General features: G+C 36.7%; 1 long non-coding RNA gene across 1 annotated transcript in view; it reads left to right on the top strand.

Moving 5' to 3' along the window:
- Positions 1-10655, top strand: part of LOC137758573 (uncharacterized) — a 334245-nt gene extending 323590 nt beyond the window's left edge. Inside the window, exons 7-8 of the long non-coding RNA XR_011073020.1 lie at positions 9463-9597; positions 10615-10655. This is a non-coding gene — a long non-coding RNA (uncharacterized lncRNA). The remainder of the gene's footprint in view (positions 1-9462; positions 9598-10614) is intronic.
- The last annotated feature ends 2657 nt before the right edge of the window (positions 10656-13312 follow it).

Genomic DNA, 13312 nt, shown 5'->3' with positions numbered 1-13312 from the left:
ATGTGTCCATAATCTTCTCATCTCTGAACTGCCAAATTATACCACAGTCTGTTGATCAAGATTGATTCTGAGCATGTGGGACACATTTTAAACAAGAAAGAATCTTGCTTGTCATTTGTAATGTGATAGCTAATGCACTGGAAATAGATTGCATGGACATTAAACTTCTGTCCACACATCTATGTTCAACAACTCAAACAATAAATATTTGCCTTGATGATTGCTTTTGCTGGAGAGATGCAAACTGCCATGGCTTCAAATTTTTTTGTATTCCTGTTCTTTTCTAAAGAAACTTTGACTTGAATATAAACACTGGCAAGGAAAATGTATCATTTTTAATACACATTTTGGGAGACTAGTTTGGTGATATGCTTCTGGAACAAAAGCTAGAGTATAATCAGTGTACTAATAGGAGCAGAAAGTCATTTCTTAAAATGGCTCTACAGCCACCTTGTTAATGTTGAGGATGATTTGAGCTGACTGATTATATTGCTGCTTTCTTCTTACAAGAGGTCTCAGTGCATGAAGTGGTTGCATATGTAATTTAGGTTTCCGTGATTTCCGGCAACCTAATGATACACAGAAAGTTGAAATAAAATTCCCACTTTTTCCCAGATAAAATAGGCACATTTTCACTCTTTGAACATCTGTCTTTTAAAGACAGAAGGATATTGTGGTTGATGGAAAGATGATAGTTTAATGCCTCTTTGGTGATTTGCTTTTCTAATAAATTATTTCAAAGCTGTCCTGCTAGTGCTCTGGGGACCCAGCAACATTATTGTATATAGTTTCAGGATAGAAAGAGGGTAGGAGAGGCGGCTTAGCCTAGAGGCAGCTTAAGCTACAGTATTTCAGACAATACTATGCTATACTAAACTATACTCTACTATACTATACCATACTATACTTTAAATTTATACTTCCAGACAAGTATTTTAGTGGTTTATATTTGAATCACAGCTCTGTAATTCAGCAACACTTTATAAAATCCCCCTTCCTCTCTCATTTTTTAATTCACCATAGTATCCCTGAATGTTTCATTCTCTCCCTTTATCTCCTGTCTTACCAAGCCCCAAACCATGTGTCCATTGTTTTTGGAAGCATCCTCATTCCTCAAGTCAGATATCACTATACCTGTTCTCCAAATTCAGGATGATAATATCCTGGGGACCGGGTTTTCAAGAGAGCAGAGAAGAAGGAAGAGAAAGAGAATGAACAAATTCTCTATAACTGGAGGTGATGTAAGAAGGCTAGGATCAGTCAAATGTTAAATTTCTTTTGTCTCCATCAGAATATTTTTACCTAAGATCAGGTCTATTAATATGAAGGGCTCCACAATGGTCAGGTAAAAGTAGCATGCCTGTAACCTACAGTGTGTTCATGAGTGATTCAGAGATATGAAAATAGACATTTGGGAAGGTATAATTTTGACTTTAACACATGAGAACTGAGACGTTACAACAGTAATTAATCCTTTAGTCATTCTGAATATAACATTTTAAGTTTGGCTTTGGTTTGGACTTTATAATGAAAACATCATTGGGATGATGGACGTTTCCCTTTCTTCCTTTTGGAGAATGTCCACCCCCCTTTCTATCATTATCTCCAAGCTCCTAAAAAACAGGACATGTGGAGTTTTTGATCAAGCAGGCTTCCTTCCTAACTTGGTGAGCTGAAACGGGATGGCGTTTTAGTTTTCCTTCTAACTAGTCTTGGGCTAGTTATAGTGGATTAACTTCCTCTTTCTTAGTCTTTAAGGCTTGCCTGATCCATCTTGGTTCTCACTCTACATTTACAGATACATAGTGATCTCCTACTATGTTCCAACTACTGTGTTAGGTACAGGTTATATCCATGATGTGTCCCTGCCACAATTTTGCTTTCAGACTCAGAACTAGTGTTCAGCAGAATGAACCCTTAACTCATGTCTACCCTGCTAAAATATGCTTGTCTAAATCTTTATCATCAAAATTCTCCTGAGAGTAGGGAAAATGGTAATCAAAGGGCTAATCCTCTTCCTTCCGTCCCCCCATCCTATAATATCTTCATTTGAGCAAAAGGTTTCTGTCATGTTCTTTGCTCCCAGGGTGGGTATCCAGTTTCACCTCTGTATTTGTTTTTCTTTTGGAAGTGGGTATTGCTTTCTTGATTGCATACACAAGACTCCTGCCCAGTTTGTTCCTAATTTGGGGCAAAGAGCATGACTGTATATTTAAGTGGGGTGGTGAAGGACAAAATCGTAACTGACTTGAAGATTTACTTGCACAATGAGATCAATCTGTTTCTGGTAGTCAGTCTTAGTTTGGGTCCCCCCAGGAGCAGATCTTGAGACAATAGAAGGACTTGAGTGCAAGTAGTTAGCTTGGCAGGTGCAGGAAACATGAGTAGGGGAGTGGGGAAGAGACACAAGGAAGGTGGGGTAACCAGTGTGCGAAGAACTGTCAATGCAGCCACTGCTATTGGTAACTAGATCTTAACACCTCTGGGAAGTTCTGAAAAAATGGTGTAAGACACACACCTTGCCTGTGGGGTGAGCAAGCTGGGCATTTACCAAGCAACTCCATTCAGCCCTTGGTTTAGACTGCTCCCTGGGGTAGAGGTGTTAGTTCCCCCCACCGCAGGTCTGCTGGGTGCAAGGTGTGGCAGCCTTCCAAGTCTTCAAAGGCTCGTGGGCAAAGAGATGCAGATTCTGACAGTTGGTATTTGTACAGGAGCAAATTGAAGTAACAAGACCAGAGGGATATGGGCAGGGAACCAGCAACATCTGCTCTAGACTGATAGTCCACAATTTTTATTTTCATGATTTCCAGGTATTTGGCACGTGTAAAACGCTTAGCACGTATTTCTCAGCCCATTTAAAGTACTCAAAAGTTTACTTTCTTCTTATTCTTTTGGGTAAATAAAATTTCTGCATCATGAAATAACTTGACATGATTAATCTTCATACCTGAACACTTAATTTATCAATGATAGGATTAGTTCAAAACTAGTCTTATCGAGTAATACTTCAGGGTGTTGTATATTTGATCAAAACTATTTTAGTAAGTTCTATTATAGCCCTGCTATTTGTGATTGGAATTTCTTCATACATTTTTAATGCTTAGAATAGACACATGTTAACCTGCCTGTAGAATTTTAAAATGCTAGAGCTAAAAATAAACATACAGATTATATAATCAGGGCTCTTGCCACCTGGTAGCTATTCGGCAGATGAGGAAACTAAGGGTCAGCGAGAACCACTTGCCTAAAGCTGTGGAAATAGTCTTTTCTTTCTATAACCCTGCATAAAACTGGAGAGTACTCTAGATCCAGGGTAAAATGTTTTGTTTTCCTGGGACTGAGGATTAGATTATAAACTTCTAGAACTAATGTGGAAGTCTCTGCATTTAGAGTTGTTGGCTATGTCTTGGAATTTAAACCACTTGTTCCTGGGGTTTCTTTTCTCCTTGAGGTGGAGATACAACAGTGATAGGGTTTCCTTATCTTGGTGGATCATACATATGGCTCAGATGGTGTACTTATTATTTTTTTAAACATAGGCTTGACTTTCATCATCTACATACTCCTTGCACCCAGTCTGTTGGCTTCATTTTATGTTTAACACTGTGCTTTGATGCTTGACTTCTTATTAATTTTACTTCCAGAAAATTCCCTGGACTGGCTTCTATTATAAAGGCTTTTTATTAAAACTGAGAAGAGTAAAGTGTATAAGCGAGTGGGAATACTTTAAATTCTCTCCATCTTGATTCCTACTAGATATTTAAGATTTATAATAAAGCAAAATAGATTGAATGCCCAGACATTTAAATATGGACTTTCTTTTGCTTTTACTCATTGTTGCATGCTTCTCAGTATTGAGGCTACAGAAACTGTGAAATTTTTCTTGGGAATTCTTAAAGGGCTATCAGAATTATTAAATAAAAACAAATTCCCTTAGATGATAATGAATTTTTAACTAACTGTTAGGACAGAAATCTCTTTTTTGTAAAGATGACTCTAAATTAAAAGGTATTGTCAAATAGAGTAATCCAAAAGTTAACAGATGATCAAAAAGAATCTCAACTACATGGAAACTAAGAAATTCACTCCCAGATTATTCTCGAATCCAAGAGAAGACAGTGAATATTGCAAATTCTTTAGAAAGCAATTTAATGAGACACATCACATACAAACCTACAGGCTATAGTACAAGTTGTAATCAGAGTCCTAATGCTTACCTTGGGAGAGAAAGCAAAACATAAAAGAATTAAGAAGTTAGAAAAAAGAAAAATAGAGCAAGAAGAGGGACTTCCCTGGTGGCGCAGTGGTTGAGAATCCGCCTGCCAATGCAGGGGACACGGGTTTGATCCCTGCTCCAGGAAGATCCCATATGCTGCAGAGCAACTAAACCCATGTGCCACAACTACTGAGCCCGTGCTCTAGAGCCCTTGAGCCACAACTACTGAGCCCGCGCACCACAGCTACTGAAGCCCATGCACCCTAGAGCCCACTTGCCACAACTACTGAGCCCACGTGCTGCAACTACTGAAGCCCGTGTGCCTAGAGCCCGTGCTCCACAACAGGAGAAGCCACTGCAATGAGAAGCCTGCACACTGCAGCAAAGAATATCTCCCGCTCACTGCAACTAGAGAAAGCCCGCGCACAGCAATGAAGACCCAACACAGCTAAAAATAAATAAAATTGAAAAAAAACTTAAAAGTAAAAGCAAGAAGAGACAAATAGAAATAAAAGATGTTATTTATGAAAAAGAAGGCAAAAATTTTAAAAATTCTAGAGAAGATAAATAAATACTAATCTGGTTCTTTGAAAATGACAGTAACATCATTACCCTTAAAGCCTATTAAGGAAAATAATAGAGAGTAAAAATATTGAAAATGACCAGAGTAGCACATATTTATTTGTTGAATCATGAATTTATAGAATGGGAACTATGTGCAGGGCATTGTACTGATAAACACCTTATTACATTTAATCTTCACAAAGAGCCTTTTGTGATGGGCACTACTTTTATCCTCATTTTACCTGTGAAGAATCTGAGGCTTAGCAAGATTAGAGAAAGTAATGTGTGCAAGATTACACAGCTGGAAATCAAGCCCAGGATATCAAATCCAGCACCTTCATTCCTAACCATTGGTTGGAGATGGCAGTTCTTATTTATTTATTTTTAGTTACAGTTCTAATGGAAAACCCCAGTGTGGGTTCTATAAATCACCCTTCTAAGAATTCTAGTGTGAAGTTTAAAGTACTTTTTAGTTAAAATTTCCAGGAAAAGTCCTACTGAATAGCATCAAACTTTAAAAAGTTTGTTGTTGCAAAGGCATAGAAGTATCTTTTGGCTAATCACCTACTACAAACGTGGGAAATTTAGTATCAGTTGTGAGTAGTGAATCTGAACTCTTTCAGCCCCAAGGTTGTGTCCTTCCTCTGGTTAACAGGATGAACTTTGTAGGAGGGACTACATTCTCTCACCTGTAGAGTCTGACCATGGCGATTTCAGTAACATGAATTCTTCAAAACTGGATTTCTTCCTCCCTCTACTGAAAAGTCTTTTTAGGACTAAGAAAAAACTAAGATTTAATGAGAACAGAAGTCCCATGGCCATGGTTGAGACTTTAAAGTAGAAAGACTATTTACTAAAACTACATTATTTTTCTCTTCACACTTAAAATGCTCATTGCTTTAAACATGCATAGTTTCTGAATCTGTTCAACTGCTTATTTTCTTGTTAATGCAAACCATGAATATGTTATCTGAATCTAATTTAACAATTTGAACTTCCGTTAACACCACAAATAAAATTGATACACTCTCTCAGCACAACATATAAATCCTTTCAGGGTAAGGTATGGTGCTTTAAGTTATGCAGGTACAAATTTCTAATATTTAAATAAAAATATTCTCCTCAGTTCCAGCATTTCAGGCACTCTTTGATAAAAGAAAGGGTGTTATGTTATGGAAATAAAGTCAAATAATTTTGGAAGGAACATAGGGTCTGTTCCTTGGTTGGGTGCCAGTGATAATCTGGCCTCAGTGAAGGGAAATGTCCAAATATTTCCCTTGGAGGGTAGTAAAACATTTAGAGCAAAATAGTAAAATGCATTAATCAGTTATTAATAGGGTAGCAAATAGCATGGGTGTTAAATCAAGCATCTGATTAAGTAATAAATACTGAGTTAGCAAAAAATATTTAAGGAATCCTTTTAGAGAGAGATCTTCACTGTAATGTAAGCTACTTATGTCAAATCCTTGTCTTGATTTTCCATGCACTTGAAGTGCTTCGCAAGCACTGGCACATAGTAGGTTCTCGAATACTTGGTTGAAGGAAAAAAAGCTTATTTACTTATACTAGTGAAATATGTTAATGCAGAGCAAACATTTTAGATAAAAGGCAGAAAGGATTTTCTCTATTTGGGATCTGTTGAGAACCAAAGCATGTAATCAAATTAGTTGGGTTTTTCTCAGGACGTTGAATGGCTCTGCAGAAAGGCATAGATTTAATCGTGGGTTAGAAATTCTTTGCAACAGTAATGAAGCCAATAAACTTGGAAGATTAAAAGAGATTCACTTCTAAGGAATTACAGTGGACTTTGTTAACTTAATTAAATTGTATGTCTAATCTTTTATAAGTCTAGTGGCAAAAGGCTTCTTTTTATGAGACTGAGCTGGAAAATTCTCATTTAGACCACCATAACATATTAGATTATGAAATTATTTCTTTCAGGCTTGTGAGAATTTTAAATCTAGGTTCCTTTCAGTGGAATATAGGTTTTTAAAGGGCAAGTAAACATTCTTCTTAATTTTCCAGCAATGTGCAAAAATCAAATCACTGGGGCATTAGTCATTAGAGATTCATTTCACTTATAACCCTAAAGTTGTCCCATGGAAGAAGAATGGGTGGATAGGAGAACTAAAATCGTAGAATTTTAAATGTCACATTGCAGGTGATTATTTATTCAGTATATTTTTAGCTGAGTTCTCCATAATCAGAGCTCATCAGACTATTGACTATATTCAAGAGCTAAGTAATTAAAAGGAGGAAGTCAACATCACAAGTTAAATTTACCTAATCTCCATGATTATTCTGGCCCATGTTGTTAACTTTTGTGACTTCCTGGGATGTAAATTTTGGATCCAACAATCATGTACTTATGACTTGCTAGAGCTTTGCAAACACATGTATTTTCTAACAAACTTCAGATATAGCTAAAACCAATCTCAAATGATAGCATTGGAGTGTTTTGTCCTTGAAGGGAAAATCTTAGTCAAAAAATGTAATAATTCAACATTTAACTTAATTTGACTTTAAAAATGGTATTTCAATCAATGATTAAGGCTTTGAAGAAGAAACCATTGTTTCTCCACACTTAACATTTAAAACACAATGGAAAGAAGGATTGGAATAAACTACCAGTCGACAAAATTTTTAAATTCAGTAAACTGTGCATAGACTTGTGTTATAGCTGTTGACATCTATATAGTTTACTTACAGTGACCGTAACCTTTTCAGAGGGTCCAATGGATGGGTCTTAACTTTAACTATAAAGGTAGTTTGGAGAAAATAATCCAGAGAAATTGTGCTTTTGAGCCCCTTCATGCAAAATCCAAGAATCCTTGCTCTGATCCGCCTACCTATTTAATAGTTTGCTTAGTAAAGGATTATGCCAGAGCCATCCCTAGCTAGGTCTTAAGGCCAGTTAAGGCTTGGTGAAAGGAAGATCTAACCAATTGATGTCCACATAGCTTAGAGTCTATTTGATCTAGGTCAGGTGAAAATCTAGGCTCAAAGACCATTTTTTCTTTAACTTATTATTTAAATGTCTTTTTTTTTTTTTAATTAGGAAAGTAATATATGCTCACTGTTTCCAGTGAAAAAGGAAGCAAAGATACATGAAGAGAGAGGTTATTTCTCTTCCCCTACTCCTTTCCTACCTTAAAAAATGTTATTGGCACAACTTTATGCTTTCACATACAGAAGTATGAGTACATATCAAAAAAGTGTATGCTTTATAGATGTTTGTTTTTATAAAAATGCATCACATTAAATATATTACTCTGGGGCTTCTCTGGTGGCGCAGTGGTTGAGGGTCTGCCTGCCAGTGCGGGGGACGCGGGTTCGAGCCCTGGTCTGGGAGGATCCCGCATACCGCGGAGCGACTGGGCCCGTGAGCCACAATTACTGAGCCTGCGCGTCTGGAGCCTGTGCTCCGCAACAAGAGAGGCGGCGGTAGTGAGGGGCCCGCGCACCGCGATGAAGAGTGGCCCCCGCTTGCCGCAGCTGGAGAGGGCCCTCGCTCAGAAGCGAAGACCCGGCGCAGCAATCAATCAATCAATCAATCAATAAACCCAAAGTTTAAAAAAAAAAAATATATATATATATATATATTACTCTGAAATTTAATTTTCTCATTTAACAATATGAATAGACTTCTCAAGACAAGTGATGTAGATCTAACCATGTATCAGAAACACATGGATAACTTAAGACACAGATTACTGGGCCCCGTCCTCACAGATTCCCATTCAGTAGGCCTGGCATGGGGCCAGAGAACATGCTTTTCTATCAAGTCCCTGGGTGATGCTGAGGCTGCTGGTCCAAGGGCCACACTTGGAGAGTCATTGGCCGAGTCATTTTGACAGCTATGGACTGTGGCATGGAGTAGATGTACTGTGATTTATCCCACCATTTCCCTTGTTGGTGTCCCTTTATTTTTTCTTTTATTCTGCTACTATAAAATAGAGTTGCAATAGACGTCTTTGTTCATAGAACACAGGGTTTTTTATTTCTAATGGATAGATTTCCAAATCGAGATTAATAGGTCAATCCAAGAGGTCATTGCAATTCACAAATTATTTCCTATCAGAGGTTATGTATCCCTGTTTTTTCATCAGTGCTTTATTCTCACTATATTATTATTTCTATATGAGATTAATGAAAAAATGACATCTTGTTGCTTTCACTTGCATTCCTTTAAACCCTAGAGAAGTTGAGAATTTTTGTGTATTTATTGGCCATTAGAATTTCTTCTTCTGTCTTTGCCTTTTCATCCATTTTTCCTTCAGTTACTTCCCTTTTTCTTAATTATTTCTGGAGATCTTTTAATACAAGGAATATTAACCCTTTATCTGACATAGGCATTGAAAATATTTTCCTCAGTTTCTCATTTCTCTTTAATTCTGCTTATGGTATATTTGCCATGAGAGGTGTTTAATTTTTACATAATGAAATATTACATAAGGCTTTTAGGTCTCCTATCTTGCCTAGGATAATCTTGTATAATGCAAGGTTATACAAATACTCTTCTTAAATTTCTTGTAATGTTTTAACCATTATGTATTTTGCATTTAAAAACTTATTTCATCTGGAATTAATTTTAAAATATCATGTGAAATTGGGGTACAAGTGGCAGTCCTTTCCCCACTTCAGGGACAGGGCATTTTTCTCCTCTGTGTAATTTCTTCCAGGCCTCTGGGTCAGTAGGACCACATGCAGCAAATGGACAGGTGCAGTCGTTCTGGAGGAGAAGCCCAGGTTTCTGCTTGCTGATTTCCTTCAAGAAACAAAGAAACCTGAGTCATCATTGGAGACCCCAAACATAGGTAAGCCCTTTCCCTTGGGTCTGATCCCTTGGCTTAGATCACGAAAGAGAATAGTTTACAGCTGATTCTTGGTCCCTAAAGACATCTTTGAAGTGTTACATGTCCTGCTCACCAGCCTCCCATCCCAATATGGTATTATTTAGAAAAGGTATTTAGAGTGAATCAGGAATCTGTGTTCAAGCTGCTTTCTTCTCAGAACACAAACATTACACAGTTAATACATGTTTATACTCATTGGGAGAAAATTAGTAAATAGAGATTAGCAAAAAGAAGGCAGGAAAAATCACCCATATTTCAACCCTCCTGATATTCCTAGTCTTTTGGTATATATCTTTTCAGATTATATAAATAAATAAATAACAGACAAACACATAAATTTTAAAATAGTACTTTCCATGCTTTTTTTTAATCTCCCCTATTTTTTGACATTTAGGTTGCTGCCAATTCTTTGTTGTCATATATACAATGAGAGAAACATCACTTTAGTCACATTTTTGTGATGATTTATTATTGTTCCTTTAGTATAAATTTCTAGAATGGTGTATATTCATATTTATGATGTATATTCATATTTAAAGTGTTTCCAATTTGCTCTTCAGGAAAATTCTAAAGTTTACACTCCCACCAGCCATGCACGAGAATGCCCATCAGTCCATATAGCTCTACAGAAAAAAGTTTGTATGACCAAATGCAAACCCAGTTTCTCTTTAAAAACCATTTGTTCCTTCTATGGTAGATAGATAGTTTATTTTTAATGTTTGGTTGCTCAGGATTTATTTTTCCTTTTATGTGTAAAAAAGCATCACAATTTCCCACTCTTGTATGTTTCACATTTGGGTGAACTACTTTCCCCTGCTCCAGGTCTGGGCTCGTATGAACACATCAATATACATATTCTCATCCTCTAAGACTGAGTAAGTTAGTCCAAGCCAGGTTTGTATCAATTTTGGGATTTTACTACAATGAGAGAAAAGAAGTTCTCTCTCTTAATCTCTCTCTCTCTCTTTTATTTTCCAGGATTTTGAAAACAACAGAGAAAATTATAGCAGAGAAATGGAGGGAGAAGGGGGAAATGGTGAAGAGAGGAAGAGGGGGACAGGAGGAGGAAGACAGAGTTAGCTGTGCCTGAAGCAAGAGCTTCTGCTGGACTTTATATCAACATGAGCCAATCACTTCCATTGGTGAGTCTACCTTTCCTCTTACTCCTTTTTAAAGGCACTGATCCAGCGATTTCTTTTCTATTGTATAGTCATTATGATTCAATCATCTAGAATGGATTCTTAATCTTTAAAGGTAAAATAATTATTTTTCAGTCATCACAAATAATTTGGAACCAAATAAACACGTTTTTCATTTTCTTAGCATTTTCTATTACAAAATGTTTACTATTACAAAGAGGTTCACACAAGGTAGGTTGTTTGTCTCCTTGATAAAGTAGAGAACAGAGATAAGAGAAGACTTTTTTCTCATTCCTTCCTCACCTTTGAGCTTTGGCTATTGTATTAGCAATCTAATGGTGACAAGTGACTTTGGTTCCCTGGTCACCTCATTAATCACATTAATGATGTCAGACACCAAAAGGAAGGTAGAGAAATCACTTGCCTTATCATCTAATGTCTTTCCATTAGGGACCCAGTCAAGGAGTTTTAAAGACATTGACATTGACAACAAATAGACAGTTGGTATTAAATCGGCTGAAAGCAATAATAAAGCATCCAGATTCCAAACAAGCTAGCAGTAACCTAGTGGGACTAGGTTAGTCATTTCACTTATCAATGTTTAAATTATTTTCCAGGAAATCTCTTTAGGAAGTTGGAGGATAATATTGTTTTCGAAAAGATAATCATAAACTCTGGTATTTATTTGCACAACTCATTCCTAGGCTTGATGGAGCTCCCAAATTTATTACTGGACCTAGTATAAAAAAAGGGTCATGTCTTTTGTAAGAATGGCCAAGGGTTACATCTCGGAATAAGAATAACAGGTTAATGTTGAAGAGAAGTTGAAAACCATGCTGAAACCTAGACCACCTTCCCAGAGAGATTCCAGCAGGAATTTAAACTTTGGGTCAGTGTAGCATTTGGCTGATAAGGTATAGACTTGGTTTAATTTGATTAGAAATAGATGAGTACAAAAATGCTAAAACATACCTCAGTATAGCATTAAATTAAGTGCTGGGAGCCAGTTGTCAAAAAAGATATACAACCCCCACTGAAAAATGTAAAAATACACTACATATGCCTTTGGTTTTATTCATGCCACACGAGTAGCAATAATGCACTAAAGACAGTGGAGGTACTTTAACATCTTTTTCATTATAGTGATCAGCATTTGATTAAGTTGTCTTTTGCACCCTGTTCTAAGAAAATGTTCATGATATGTTCCAAGTACGAAGCACATACCAATACTGAAGAAACAACATCTTTCTTTAATTTTTCTTCCTTGGAAAACCACTATACTCTGCATTCAGTAATTCCTTAACAAATATTCTAGACATTCTTATAGAAAATAGGAATCTAACAATAAACATGATATACAAGTTTCCTATCCCCAATCCAATCTATATTGTTATAGTGACAAAAAGACAATAAGCAAGTAATCTAGATAATTTCAGATAGGAGTAAGAACCATGAAAAACATAAAGCTTTACCTGGGGTATAAAGTTACCTTAGATTGGTCAGTTAAGAACATTTCAAAAGCTAACATCTGAGCTGAAACCCAAGTAAGAAAGAGTTACCTCTGTGATGACTGGGTGAAGGAAGAAAATTTCTTGTAGAGGAAAGTGAGCAAAGTCAGAAGAGACTTAAGTTTTGAGGCTATGGTCATAGGATAAGAGACTCGAGAGATCGGCAAGTCCAGTTCATGTAGAATCTTCCAAAAGAGGATAAGGAGGTTATCCTTGATTCTTAGCATAATTTATCTACTTCATGATAGTCCTCTCCTTTCTTTAAAATAGAGATAACAAAACAAAGGGCCTATATTGTTCCTAGAAGGGTTGCGTCAGGTTGTATTTTCAACTGAGAGAATTAGGAACACCCACATATTTGGTACATCACTGGTCCTAGCTACCGTGGCTGCATCTTGTTACAACCTATATCACATCACAGAGTAATATGCCATTATAGTATCAGTGACACAACTTAATCATCAGTCAACAGCCATCAGTTGTTTACATTGATTGGCAATATTTATCTCTTTCAGATTTTTAACCATTTATCCAAAGTTGCTTAAGACCGGCAAATAAAGGCTAACTCATGGAACTTTGGGAAAACTTTCTACTCCATTAAAATTTTGAGAAAGAAATTTTTGGATTGTGGAAATTTCTAGAAAATTCCTCAGAATTATTTTCATTTCCATACTTCACCTCAGGGTTCTATCCTAACTTTCTCAGATGGATTGAGAAATAAGAGAGGGAATCCTGAGACCTTTTCTCAGAAGTCTGCAGAAAGCCACTTCAAGCCCTCTTTCTTTCTGAATGCCATGTTTTCCAACATCTAGTCCCAGCATACAGCTTGTGCACAGATAGTATCAGTAAATGACAAATTCCAATATCTTGGACACCCCTTTAAAAGGATAGGTTGCCCCTGGCAAAACCAACCAATCAACATACTTTGTAATGCTTCCTTAGCTGCTTAGTATGGGGAAGTCAAGTCATCGTTAACATGTTCTTTTGAAGTGATGATTTATGTGGTGTATTGTCAGGGTTTGAATGCTC

The sequence above is a fragment of the Eschrichtius robustus genome, chromosome 2 (genome assembly GCF_028021215.1).
Source record: "Eschrichtius robustus isolate mEscRob2 chromosome 2, mEscRob2.pri, whole genome shotgun sequence".
Taxonomy (NCBI): Eukaryota; Metazoa; Chordata; class Mammalia; order Artiodactyla; family Eschrichtiidae; genus Eschrichtius; species Eschrichtius robustus.
Note: the sequence above shows the minus strand (reverse complement) of the source record. Positions and strands in the feature narration are given on the sequence as shown.